General features: G+C 44.5%; 1 long non-coding RNA gene across 1 annotated transcript in view; it reads right to left on the minus strand.

Moving 5' to 3' along the window:
* The window catches only part of LOC113575908 (uncharacterized), a 24,044-nt gene continuing 11,520 nt past the window's right edge, over positions 1-12,524 (minus strand). The window contains exon 3 of the long non-coding RNA XR_003410453.3: positions 1-766. This is a non-coding gene — a long non-coding RNA (uncharacterized LOC113575908). The remainder of the gene's footprint in view (positions 767-12,524) is intronic.

Consider the following 12,524-nt stretch of genomic DNA (forward strand, 5'->3'; position numbering starts at 1 on the left):
TTGGATTGTTTACACATGGTTTACACGTACATTTAACAAACTTATAATGTGACCTGTAAATGCTCAATTCAAGAGGATCGCTGATCAGAACTCAGCTCTTCCAGTAACGTGTGGCAGTACACAAAAGCACCTTTACTTCCCTTGAGCTTGATTCTTAGAGAGCTAATTGTCCCTTTCGATATTATCATGACACTGGATTGCTCACCATTCACACTGAGATCTGAAGTAGCACTATTTCATTTCTCAAGGACAGAGTATGATATGGGTATATTATCCACAAACACACCAAGAATCTATATCTTTAAACATGTACTGTTTTTACTATCTGTGTTTGAGGCCTTCTGTGGACATGCACTTCCCCCCATGTGAAACGATTGCTTTAGTAAAAATAGGCGACCAGAAGACCACGTGATCAAAAAAAAGAAGGAAAACACGATCACAGGGAGATTTTCTGGTAACTACAGATGAAAGTGACTATAGTGATCCAGAAGAAGCAGTGCCTGAACAAATGCATTTTTCAATGTCGGTAAATTGCTGCAATTCCCAGTGTTCACGCAGTGTCTCACATGTCCTACTTATCTGGCGTGCGCAGGGAGGTTTTTCCTTCGTGTTTCCTATGGAGTTGTGAGCTGTGGTGTTTGGTGAGACACGAGCAGGAAAGTGACCTGGGTGGCCCGGAGGTGTTATTTCAGTCCGGGTGCGGATGGCATCACTTCCCATCTCAATGCCTCCCTCTCCTTGCACAGCTGGCAGGATCTTCATTAGTCTGTTTAGAAAACAAAACGATGAGATTTTGTCAGGTAATTAAGCCATTCATGCCGAAGAGCGAGTTTATCTTTGGCGTTGCTGGTCTGCACCGTGCAGCCATGTGTGTTTGTCTCCTCCTAGGAGTGAAAGGTTGTATCGGGTGGGCTGCGTTCCAGAGTTAAGGCAAACCATCATAGCAGTAATTTACGTATGCTTTCAAAAAAACAAAAAACAGATAATACCAACACTGACTCTAAACCAGAGCTGTATGATGAACTCAGGCATCCATAAGGGCTACATTGTGTGAAAACTCACTTTGAGTCTGCCTTGCTAACTGTTAACCTCATGGAAGGTTACACAACCTGAGAGAGAGAGACTTAAAGGTAATCCTGGCAGATTCTTATATCTCACAGATATTCCAGTTTTCCGGCTTTAACTCCTCGCCACCTGTTGCATTTGCTTACCAATCCAGTGGAGGACCAGGAATAGTTTTGTGCCCTGCCGCGTTTGCCGATTTGACGACTGCATACCTGGAGCACACTTGCACGTCATTTGCTAAGTGTGCGAGCGTTTACTCTCATTTTCTGCGCCCGGGGGCCTTCGGCTGTCTGCTTGGACCTGACAACCATTAATCAATTACCAACACGGCCTGTGCCCACAAAAATATTCACAGCCTCATACCTTTGTAATTCAGGCAGGCACTGTGGAAAGATGCCAGCATCCTATCAAAGGAATCGCTCTTTTTTTATGGCACCATTACCTTTGCAGCCTTTCCTCACCACTCGGAGCGGAAAAGCCAAGCACCCAATGGGAAGGGGGGGAGGGGGGGGGTTGGGCTGTTTGTTTGTTTGTTTACTTTCTGCCTGCTCCTGACTCCATGACTGTTTGCTATTTTCGATGATTAGAAAGCTGCACTGTTTTATAAACTTTTATATCATACGAAAGCTAAAAGGCTTTTGAAGGACTGAAGGTGAACCAAAAGACTGTAGGAATGAAGTCAACATTTTACTGAGTGTGTAATAGTGGCTCTTCACTTTTATAGAGGTTTTTTAGTGGTGAGTAACCTTTAAACACCGTTTGATTTCTTCCGCATGGAGCTCGTCTGTTTTCACTTTTACCTGTAGCACTTAGCAACCTCAATGGTAGGATGGCTTGTCTCCTGGTCAGTAGAGAGTTCTCACACCTGCTCCAGACTGGGCTGGGTTACTGAGATTAAAATGTGTGGACTGAACCTTCAGAGCCTTGTGTGTGGGCACCATGCTCTCCATTTCTCTCAGAACAAAAGTGACCATCATGCAGCCCTCTTCTTTGGCCACACTCGTCTAGGATCGATTCTGAATTCTTCGCAGCTTCTCATCAAAGTCCAAAGATGCGCCCTCAAGCGGCTTGTTTCTTGTGAGACGAAGGACGTGTCCACAGATCAGCCATTGAGATTTGTTCAGCCAAGCAGGGTCCCTGTTCTGTCCTGACCTCTCCTAGCCGGGCCTATGATGTGTTTCTGCTCCTACTCTAAGAAAGTCATGTGTGTTTGCTTCTGTCACTGTGTTATGTTGCAAGCGTTCACTCTCATCTGCCCTTAGGAACACGTGCCAAACCCGAACGAGAGACGCACATGGTCTCCGCGCTGGTCAGCAGATGCACTAAACGGAGTCATTCCCATCTATCACAAATCAAGGGAGTTCTGGAGGCTCCCTTGCTGCTTAGGATGGATGTGCTGGCTGAGGAACCTTGAGCGATAAGACAGTTTGGACTGTTGCTTGTTATATATGCATCACAGGCCAACCTGCCGAATCTTCCCAAATCCCAAAAAGCTCTTGGAGACATCTGGTCCGACCCTCTGTAATGCTAACGGAATTGTCAGGGATCCTCCGCTCCATAGTCTTCTGCCAATCTAAAACACAAGTCTGAGGTTAACTGCAGTGGGGATTATTAATTGCCCCCTGTTCCCTCAATAAAGACTCTATTTATTAAGCTTATGAATATTGAATGGCAAGACATAAATATGTGGGATAATTAACTTTCTGCACAATCACTCAGTGTCGGGTGGAGATTGTCTGCTTGAGGTTGTTAGGGCAACCATAAATATTCATCAGTTCTATGAAATACAATTAACTCAAGTGTCTGAATCTAATATTTTTGGGTATTCACGCTATGCAAGGACACAGCGATTTACACAGATTGTTAATAGTCCATGCAAGAATCAGGCAAATTCAAACTCAAACTGACCAACAACAGCAAGGTCTTAAAAAGGAGGACTCCGGATGCGTGGAGAACTCGACGAGAGCGATAAAGAGACACGGTGAGAATACATAGACTTCACCGCTGCTGGATGAATGAGCACTAGCTGTGCAGAGCATGTGGTAGGTAAGAGGCCCGTACAGGGGGTCCTGGGGCGTAACAATGAGGGCGTGCGCCGGCCCACGCGAACTTAGCTGCTTTTTCAACTTCTGTTTATTTTCAGTGGAAGTCATATTTGTCCGGTCGGTTTCACCACTGGTTAATTCAGGGACGAAGTTGTAGTATTCTGCTTTATGCATGTATCTTGAGCAAACTGTGGGATTAAATCTAGGTCAGGTTCCTGGAGACTCTTTAACCAATAACCTTAAATAACTCATCACACAGAGAGATTATTTTAGGAAACATTACTATGATATGAACTGAATGCATGCATTTGTTGGAAGACTGCTGGCTTTGATAGTGAGAGACTCTAATAAAATAAATGTTTAACGCTATGAATAATTTAGGCCTTTCTTATGAAGGAAGTTTTTTATTTTATTTTTATGAAGACCCAGGACACATCTATATATTTGTAATTTTAAAATAAGGATGGGGAAAGGAGACAAAAAACAACATACCCATGTGGCCTCAGTAGCTTCCACAGCTGAGAGAAATAAAACAAGAATCCTGTGAAAAATCCCTGGACGGAGAATTATTTGATCACACATAATACATAATAAGTCCAGCCACAAATGCCGTTAAACCTTCAAATGCATATCCTTTGGACCGAGAACAAAGGGAATCAAAACACCGGTGCGATAAATTATTCACATCAGACTTGTCAAACTTTCCTCCTGCTCCATGTTTAGAAGGGGGTGTGTGTATTTTAGGTTCATCCGGCCCTGCCCATCCATTCCAGAAGCTTCATGGTTTGTCTCTCTCTGTATGACGTGAACACGTCACATAATGGACACTACAGTGATAGACGGTGCAGTTCACAGAGACTGTACTGGAGCTGTCGGTCTAGAATTATTCTAATGTGGGTTACCCATAGATCACCTGGATGTCTGTAGGATATGTGTTTAGCATAAGAAGTGACTGCCGCATTTCCGTGGACCCTTTTAATCTTTAAAAAGGGACGTGTTCTCCTGGCCTGAACGTTCTCACTGACGGTTTCGCGAGGGTTCAGCTGGTATTACAGGGGATGGGTGAATTTGTAAATCTGAATTTAACTTGAGCTCATGCAGGTCATGAATATAATTAGCTGGATGTGTTAATCAGTAAATTGCTCTGCTAATCAATTAATAAATTAAAGATGGCAGGTGTTTTTCCCCCTATGTTTCATGGGAGCTCGGAATGAGGTTTGTGCAAAAACTGCTGTGTAGAGTCTGTTGCTTAGTCATTGCATCAGTAAGACACAAGGTGCAGTTTGTGTATGGGTGGCCGTCCTAGTTTTTAGAAGTTTCAGACAAAAAATAGAAAGTACGTGATCAAACTTTAAGTTTGCTTGCTGAAGTTATTATACTTTAAGTGATATTACACTTGAATTGGCTTGCGGTTGCATAAAGTAAAAAAAAACAAAAAAACAACCTTTTAAACTAGCCTTAGTAAGTCAGAAGCATCTATTACATTAGCTGGTTCGTGTATGGAAGTATGGATATGGGTTGGCATTTTATTTGTTGGACAGATAAGCCATAATGAATGAATATTACTTTGTTGTGTTTTGATTCACACAAAAAGTCAGCATTTATCACAGTCCTAGTGCCCGACTGGTAAAAGCAGCAAAATGAATGATGATCCATGAAGAGACCGACTACACCATCTGCACAACGGAACAGGAGGGTGTCAACGCGAAAGAGAAACATCACATAAGCTGCTGTGGTGGTGGTGGTGGTGTAAATAAAAATTCACTTTTCTTGTTTTTTTGTTTTTTTGATTAAGTTGTTTTTGATTACAGTACATCACTGAAGACCCAGAATGCAATTCTCAGCTTTTAGGACTGCGTACCCAGAACCACGCTTTGCTGGCGTTTCACACATTAACCTCTACTACAGTTCTGACTGTTCCCCGCAGCCCAGAGTGCTTGGGAGGTGAACATCTGGTTGCAGCAACCGGCCATTCATTTACTCGAGAGGCTTTTCAGGCGGAATTTTCCCTAAAATCCTACTCCGACACTTATTTCCCAACTTCTCACAAACAAACCCTACCCACCCAATCTTTGGCTTCCAGGATTCCGCTTTGTTGCTTGCTTGCTTTATTTATTTACTTACTTACTTATTTACTTGCTTACTTATTCTGTATCCTGTTTTGAAAAGGAGATGCCCGAGGATCTTGTAACATAGCTATCTTTGAGAAGGATATACCAACCACCATCCTCCATCCATCGTTTTGTTTTTTTTTTCTCCCTCTGTATAGTGAATGGAAGAGAGACTCCTCGGGAGAAAGCACTGTAACAAGTCTGAGCCAGTCCGCCTTCTACGGCTCCGCGCCATTTAAGGGTGTTGTCAGTGAATCTGTGCGGGAGCCTTGTTAGCCTGAGCTCCCTCACGGAGGTCCTGGATCGTGGCAGAGTACAGCGAGCCGTCCCCTGGAGCCTTGCTCCGAAGCCGTTTTTGATGGGCCCACATGACCACTCAGGCGCCCTGTTCTCTCTAAGGCGGCCTACGGCACTCACTGGATTCAGGGAGATGTTCAAAACCACCTTTGGTGGGCAAGAAGTCGTGTGGTATGACTGGCATTTATTTACTGTTTGCTTGCTTACTGTTTTTACAAGGCAGTTGGCAGCGAGACGGTTTGTTGTTGACGTCTCTTTTATAGTAACCTCTCAACACACGAGGTTCACTCTGAAAGGTATCAGAGCGCGTGGTGTGTGATGGGCACACGGCAGGGGAAGGGTGTCCGCCAGAGGAAAGGCGGCACTTCCCCGAGGATATCTCCGCTCAGTTCTTCCCTCCGTTTTCCCTAAACCATTTTTCCAGAGCCGTTTTGTCGGAATCATTTGAATTTCTTTCTGGTGCTGTTCTAGGCTGCTTCTCTCTGATAAACCCTGTAGTGTTGCGGACCCCACTGTCAGTCAGTCACCCCAGTACGCTCTATCTAGGTCATACATGTTCCTCTCACACATGAGCTACCTCATTTGTTCATCTCCCAAACACACCCTACCGAAGGATAAACCCTCACATCTGTGTCTCTATGAATTCTCACGCTACCAAACCTTTGAGTGAAGCTAAACGGATAGCACCAATCTTTTCCAAACCCACCCCCCCCCGCTCTTCGTGCCCTGTCTTTGATCATCCTAAATTAATTCTCCATGAATCTGCAAAAATGGTTTAGAACTGATTAAAGCCATTCACTGTCAGGCTTTTTTACAATTCACACGAATGTTGCACAGCAACAAAGGGCCTGCTATCGGTCAGTATCGGCACATCGGCACACGCAGGCGGAGCAGGCTGTGGATGTCGGTGTGGGCCAGCTGCTTGCTCCGCCCTTTGCAAGCACCTGGTGTTTTCTTACATGATTGAGTTTTGTAGCACGTGCTGGTTGCAGAATAGCTGCACACCTTGGGGCACAGTCGTGTGCCCCAGTTGCCTTGTAGTGAGTGTAATGCATCCAAAAAACGGTGCAAGTCATTATAACACTGGACAGAATTGTAGGTTTTGTATGTTAAGGTTTTTAACTATGGGGTGTAGAATTGTTTTTGACTGACAGTTTGTGCAGTTTCCTTTTAAATGTTTTGAATGATACTTTACAATTGTTTCCCTTTTTGAATCTTTGCGCCAGGCTTAAAACCACACCACACCACAGAGAGGCACGTGGAAGCTGAGGCACACACCCGTGAAGTGACGATTTTTTTTAACAGCCCCCTAAAAACGCACTGCTGACATGCGGCAGGATGTCATTTTTAACTCGTTCGGCACAAGGTTGCTTGGATGGCGTGCTGTATGTTTGGTTTTGTGGCCTGATCGATGCTGGGAGAGCGACTGACGTAACCTTCTCCTGTCTAAATACACACATCTGTTCTGATTTAGGAGATCAGTAAGAGGACCGTGGCTGTGTTTAAGCGAGGTGCAGAGCTGCAGATCTGGGGTTATGCCGTATAGCTGGAGCTCCTGGAAGCAGATGGCGAACTGCTTGCTTGTGTACACAGTTACCATGGGGCAGCCCATCATGCTGATGTACTTTGAAACTGTTGGTTTATTTAAGTGAAGTTCACATCCACAGAATGTAAACACACAGCGCCCATCCTCCCCGAACAAACGTGGGATATTAGTTTAATTTGAATTGTTCATTTGAACGATTTATGGCTCATTAACAGTACTCTAAGAAAGGTTTTCTGTTCAAACTTTGCAACCACATATGTGAAGGAATACAAAGACACAATGAGAGTGAACTTGTATCAGAAAATGGTTCACATATCAACCACACGTGTACGAGATGTTGGGGGGGGGGGGGTTGCCTTTCTTGCCTTGATGCACGTTTCGTCTGTGTGTGTGTGTGTGTTCATTCAAAATATTGTTGCAACACAAGGTCACCTGTTAAGTTAGTCAGTAAAAGTTGAAAAGTTGGTAGGCTACACAGCACGCTAGATTAATTAGTCTCATGAGATTGTTATTTTCCAAATATTACATTTAGTCTCATTAACACATTCGCGTGTCTGTGTTGTGCAGCCAGTGCTTACCAGCAAAGGAAAGAAAAACAGATCAGAGGAGTCAAGCCAGGCCCCCTCTAGTAGAACCGCAGCCCATGTGAGCGCGGGCACCAACAAGCAAGCGTGCTCCTGCACCAAATCACATCCGTGCATCTCTCCACTGAATTGCTTTGACCTTTCAGTTGCTAGGGTGCACTGTTAATTCTAATATGTAACTATGACAACCCGCAGACTCGGCAAGCAGCGCTGACGCACTGGCCCGATCGATAGCACGTTGTTCCGCGCTGTTCTAATCTGCCACTTGCATCCTTAACTCCCGCTCTCGTGCGTTCAGCCGCGCTCTCCCGCGCTGACATCTCCGGCTGCTCGCTGCTAGTTTGTTTTTTGGGTTTTTTTTCACAGTGGTGGGCATTAGCTCATCCCACCATGATCTCAGTAGCTATAAAGATAGAGAGAGTGAAAGGGGGAAAACAGTGAATGGGGGAAGGGAGAGAGACACGAGGCTCCATTTTTCTTCTTTCAGCGACGGGTCATTAATAACCTCCACTTTCTTCATGCTTGTCTCACGTGTGCTCAGATCCTGGGTCTGTCAGCATGTCCAGACTGGCTTAAACATGCTTTTTCTTTCACTGGTAGCAAGATAAGAGCTCAGTATTTCCATTGTTAATTTTGCTTTTACATCTCCCACTCACCTATATGTGAAATCCTTATTTACAAAAGATATTTTGCACTCCAGTTCCCACGACTCTGCTGCAGGTTGTCGCGGATTAAGTCATTACATTACATGCTATATTTATGTCTAAATTTGGCCATCATGACTGGTTGGCCGTTAAGCTTGCTTTGACTAAGTGAATTCCATGGAAACTTCTTTTCACTGAGTCCAACATACGTGCCAAATGCTCACAGGTAAACCGTGATGCAAACTTAACTCCCGGTGTTTGAAGACAATAATTGTTCTACATAATAAATAAAATAATTAAAAATAAATAGGTAAGTAATAAGTATTGAATTTCTGTTTTTTTTCCTTTCTCTCACTCCGCAAGAAAGCAACTACCCAGTGATGTTACAGTGAGACAGAAGAAAAACACGTTGTTCCGTGCAGACCGCCAACCGCTGCTCACCTCAACCCTCCAATATAATCCTTATATAATTTCCCCCTATTCCACAGGGTACCTAAGCAGTGCCCTTATATTCCCTACACAATAATCATGTGATGTAGGTCAAGGGAACTGCAAAATGCCCTGCAACGTCATCATACAGAAGACATGCGTGTCATGGTTTGGTTGTTTGTTTGTTGGTTTGGTTATTTGTTTATCTTGACTGCTGGGCCATTAGACAATTCCTTTGTTTGCTACTGTGGCTGGCCAACTACCGAACTGCGTGTCTACAATGATGACCGCACTTTGCATATAAAGCCAATATCTGGTTGATGTTGGCTAAACACTTTGCTGTGGCCAATATTTACCTCAGGATAACATTTGTTTTTCAGTCTAATTGGCAGCTTTTCCGAATAGGTTGCTTCCACATCATTGATGGTTTTCAGCAAAAACCTGTTAAGTATTATAAGCACTCACACACACACGTGAACTCTGAAAAAATCCTGATTGTTTCCTGCTTTCCTGATAATCAGCCAGACGGCAAGCTCAACCTGCCAGAACATCTTGACGAGACACGCAGTGATTGATGGGTAAACTTTAATGTTAACTTCCTGTGTGGAGATAAACACTACTCCCTGCACAGTTTCAAGATCCCTTCAAACTGGATGTTTTAACTCCCTGTGGTTTGGAATCGCTCTTAAAATTGCCAAATTCCTTATGTAGTCCACTTTGCAGGCAACCGCCTGGGCGACTGGAATGCACCGTTCGTGTTCAAAGCTTCCCAGGCCTCTTTGGAGATGGACGAGCAGTCTTTCAGTTTTTGTTTGCAAATCACATATACACGCATATACTTCGGTTGTCATCCGCAACTTTTTCTAGCACAGGCGCATAAAGTTGAGACATTATTAAAGCAACTTCCTGTTCGTGAAACAGATTTGTTACATTAGTGACATCTTACCAGGTGTTAACAGGCAGTAACCCGTTGTTACTACCAGTGTATTCGCCGCATTCCTTGGAAAATACTTTTCTGTTGTATGCATGTAATAAGTGTTATTACTCACTACGGTATTTCTCAAATACAACAGGAGAGACATGGATGGTAGCCATAGAAGACTTCTACACATATGATATAATACATGACGCATGATCCTAACTTTACGTCTGTCATAGCCGACAAGGGCAGACCGTTTCTGTACAGCCCCCTCGATTCCGGATTGTAGAGGTTCAAAACTAAACTTCTTCATTTTATGATATAGCCTATCTGGTTAGTAGTCACGAATGTGCCTGTTTCCATGGGAATGATGAAAGACAATTTTCTGATGGCTGTGAGTACACAGCAGGCCCGAGCAGGTACAAAACACTCGACGTTAAAAATAGATGGACCGTTATGAGCCAGCGCTGACACTTTGAGCTGTTTATGTCAGATCAAGATGATTTTATGTTAAATCCAATTAGCATAACTGATTATGAGTAAAACATAGAATGTTTAAAGGATGTGGGAGGGGGGGATACCAACCATAGATGAGGGTGTACAGTGTGAAAGCTTTAAGAGATCCTAACTGGTTCCCACCCTTCTTCTGGTGCTGTCAGCGTTTGAGAGAAGTCTTGCTTAGGCATCGCTGACACCTTTTATCCACCAGACCAGAGGCGCACCTACGTGTCCTAAAAGGATGCATCACTTGTGCCGAAGACCCGTCAGCTGTCAAGTCTTGCGGTTTTACAAGCGACAAACTGAGCTTCACCAACACGGTTCACGTCACATCCCTGATCACTCCGACAGCCTCTCGCCATTTTTTATCTGTCACCTTGTTCCGTGTGTAACGAACGAAAGGTTTGCCGGCAATGTCCACGTTGGGAGTTCTGGCGAAGATTATCCTTCTTTGTTCCCACGGATTTAAATGGACTTCCTCTGCGCGAGCTCAACCCAACAGCCAACATCCCCCTTTAAACTTTTACCTTGTTAATGTTTAATGACCCCTCATGGGAGCGATCCTGTTTTCCATGTTACAGTGGTTATTCGTATCCCTTGCCGGCCATGCGTGTTTGGTACGCTCCTCGTCTTCGCAGTAAATGATTCAGAAGGTGTACGATCAAAGGCTTCTGAAGATGTACTGCGCCGTTCAGCTTCTTTTTTTTTTTTTTTCATGATAGTTTCTCGCGCTCTCGCTTTGGGCATGCTCCCCTATTCCAGGCCGCCCGAGCAGACTTCTAGCGGGAAAATACAAAGCTGTAGATTCAACTCCACATCTGGGAATATGCCACTCTCCGGCAGAGAAAGAGGAAAAGAGAAAAGTTTCTCTCTTGAAGAAATACTTAATAATTGAGTAAAAGAATGTACAGAAACTCCTAATCTGTGGCAGTGGTAGCTCAGTGGTTAAGGTACTTGACTAGCCATCAGAAGGTTGACGGTTCAAGCCCCACAACCGTCACGTTGCCTCTGTTGGGTCCCCTGAGCACGGCCCTTAACCCTCAAGTTGTATTCAGACATAATTGTAAGTCGCTTTGAATAAAGGTATCAGCTAAATGCTGTAAATGTAAATTGGACTGAGATAAAAATGAAGTCAGTGATTAATAAGATTGTGTGCGTATGATCAAGACTCTTGGTGTGTTTATATGAAAAGAAGACTGAAGGACTGGCAGAATCTGAGGAAGAGCCAGAACCCCGGAGGATGTGAGGTAATACCAGCACAGTTCTCCCATGGCAGCTGTGCTAATGACAGTTTTAACGGACCGCATGCGTGCATTAGTTTCCCTTACACACGCAGTAGCTTCTGTGCATGCCAAAAATGGCGGCACAATGCAGTATGGAATGAATATGAAAAATGAATGAATTATTCCAAGCCTCATGTCTTCTTGGAGCCCACTCCATGTACATATCCCACCTCCTCACAAGGTCTGTTTGCTGCTGGTGTCACAGGCTTGCTTGTTGTGTTTCGGTGGATCTCTCTGGATGAAGCAGGCGGAGAAGAAGGGGCCCTTGCCAGACCCCAGCAGGAAGCACCTTCACAGGGGCCTCACTTCTTCATTCACACGGCGGAGCAGATTGACAGACGTACCAGAGGCCTTGTTAATAACAAGCAAGTCCATGCAGCACGCCACATGTGAAAAATACGACATGAAACGGCACCGTGGGATATATAAAAAAAATGTTTTAAAAGCGCTCGACGCCAGTGGGCTTGGGAAGCTGCAGGAAGAGAACTGTCAGAGATGATTCAAAATAGGACAATACCTTTTCATCATCCAGCCACGGACGCCTCCGTTCCTTCGTGTTTATTTGCCGTAGCGACTAACGGAGGATATTGATTTTCTTCTTCGGGTCCGTCGCTTCCAAGGCTCCGGTGGTGTCACCTGCACTGAGGGGAGTTTTTGATCATCTTAATTTAAAACAGCCTGTTTTCCTCACTCACAGTTGATGTTCTTTACGTTGCTGGGATGCCTGTGGAGGAATGTTTGTGATGTGAACTCCAAAGGCCTCCCGAGAGTTTGGGTGATTCTTTGACAGTTCGTGACGTGTCGGCCAATAGGAGAAGAGAGGAGTCTCGGGCACAGTGGCCAGATGAGAGAACTGATATGAGAATGCTGCATAATTCTTCCTAGCTCACACACATCTGTTTGTACGTGTGTGTGTGTGTGTGTGTGTGTGTGTGTGTGTGTGTGTGTGTGTGTGTGTGTGCGTGCGTGCGTGTGTGTGTGTGTGTGCGTGCGTGCTGGCGTTAAGTTCATGTTTTCATTTTGACTTCCAACATTTTTGTAAGCCATCTGTGCAAACATTTAGGAAACACCTCACAAGCCTGTCAGGGTGAGAGAGAGTGAGA

Source organism: Electrophorus electricus, chromosome 7 (genome assembly GCF_041902795.1).
Source record: "Electrophorus electricus isolate QZ-2024a chromosome 7, ASM4190279v1, whole genome shotgun sequence".
In the NCBI taxonomy this organism is placed as follows: Eukaryota; Metazoa; Chordata; class Actinopteri; order Gymnotiformes; family Gymnotidae; genus Electrophorus; species Electrophorus electricus.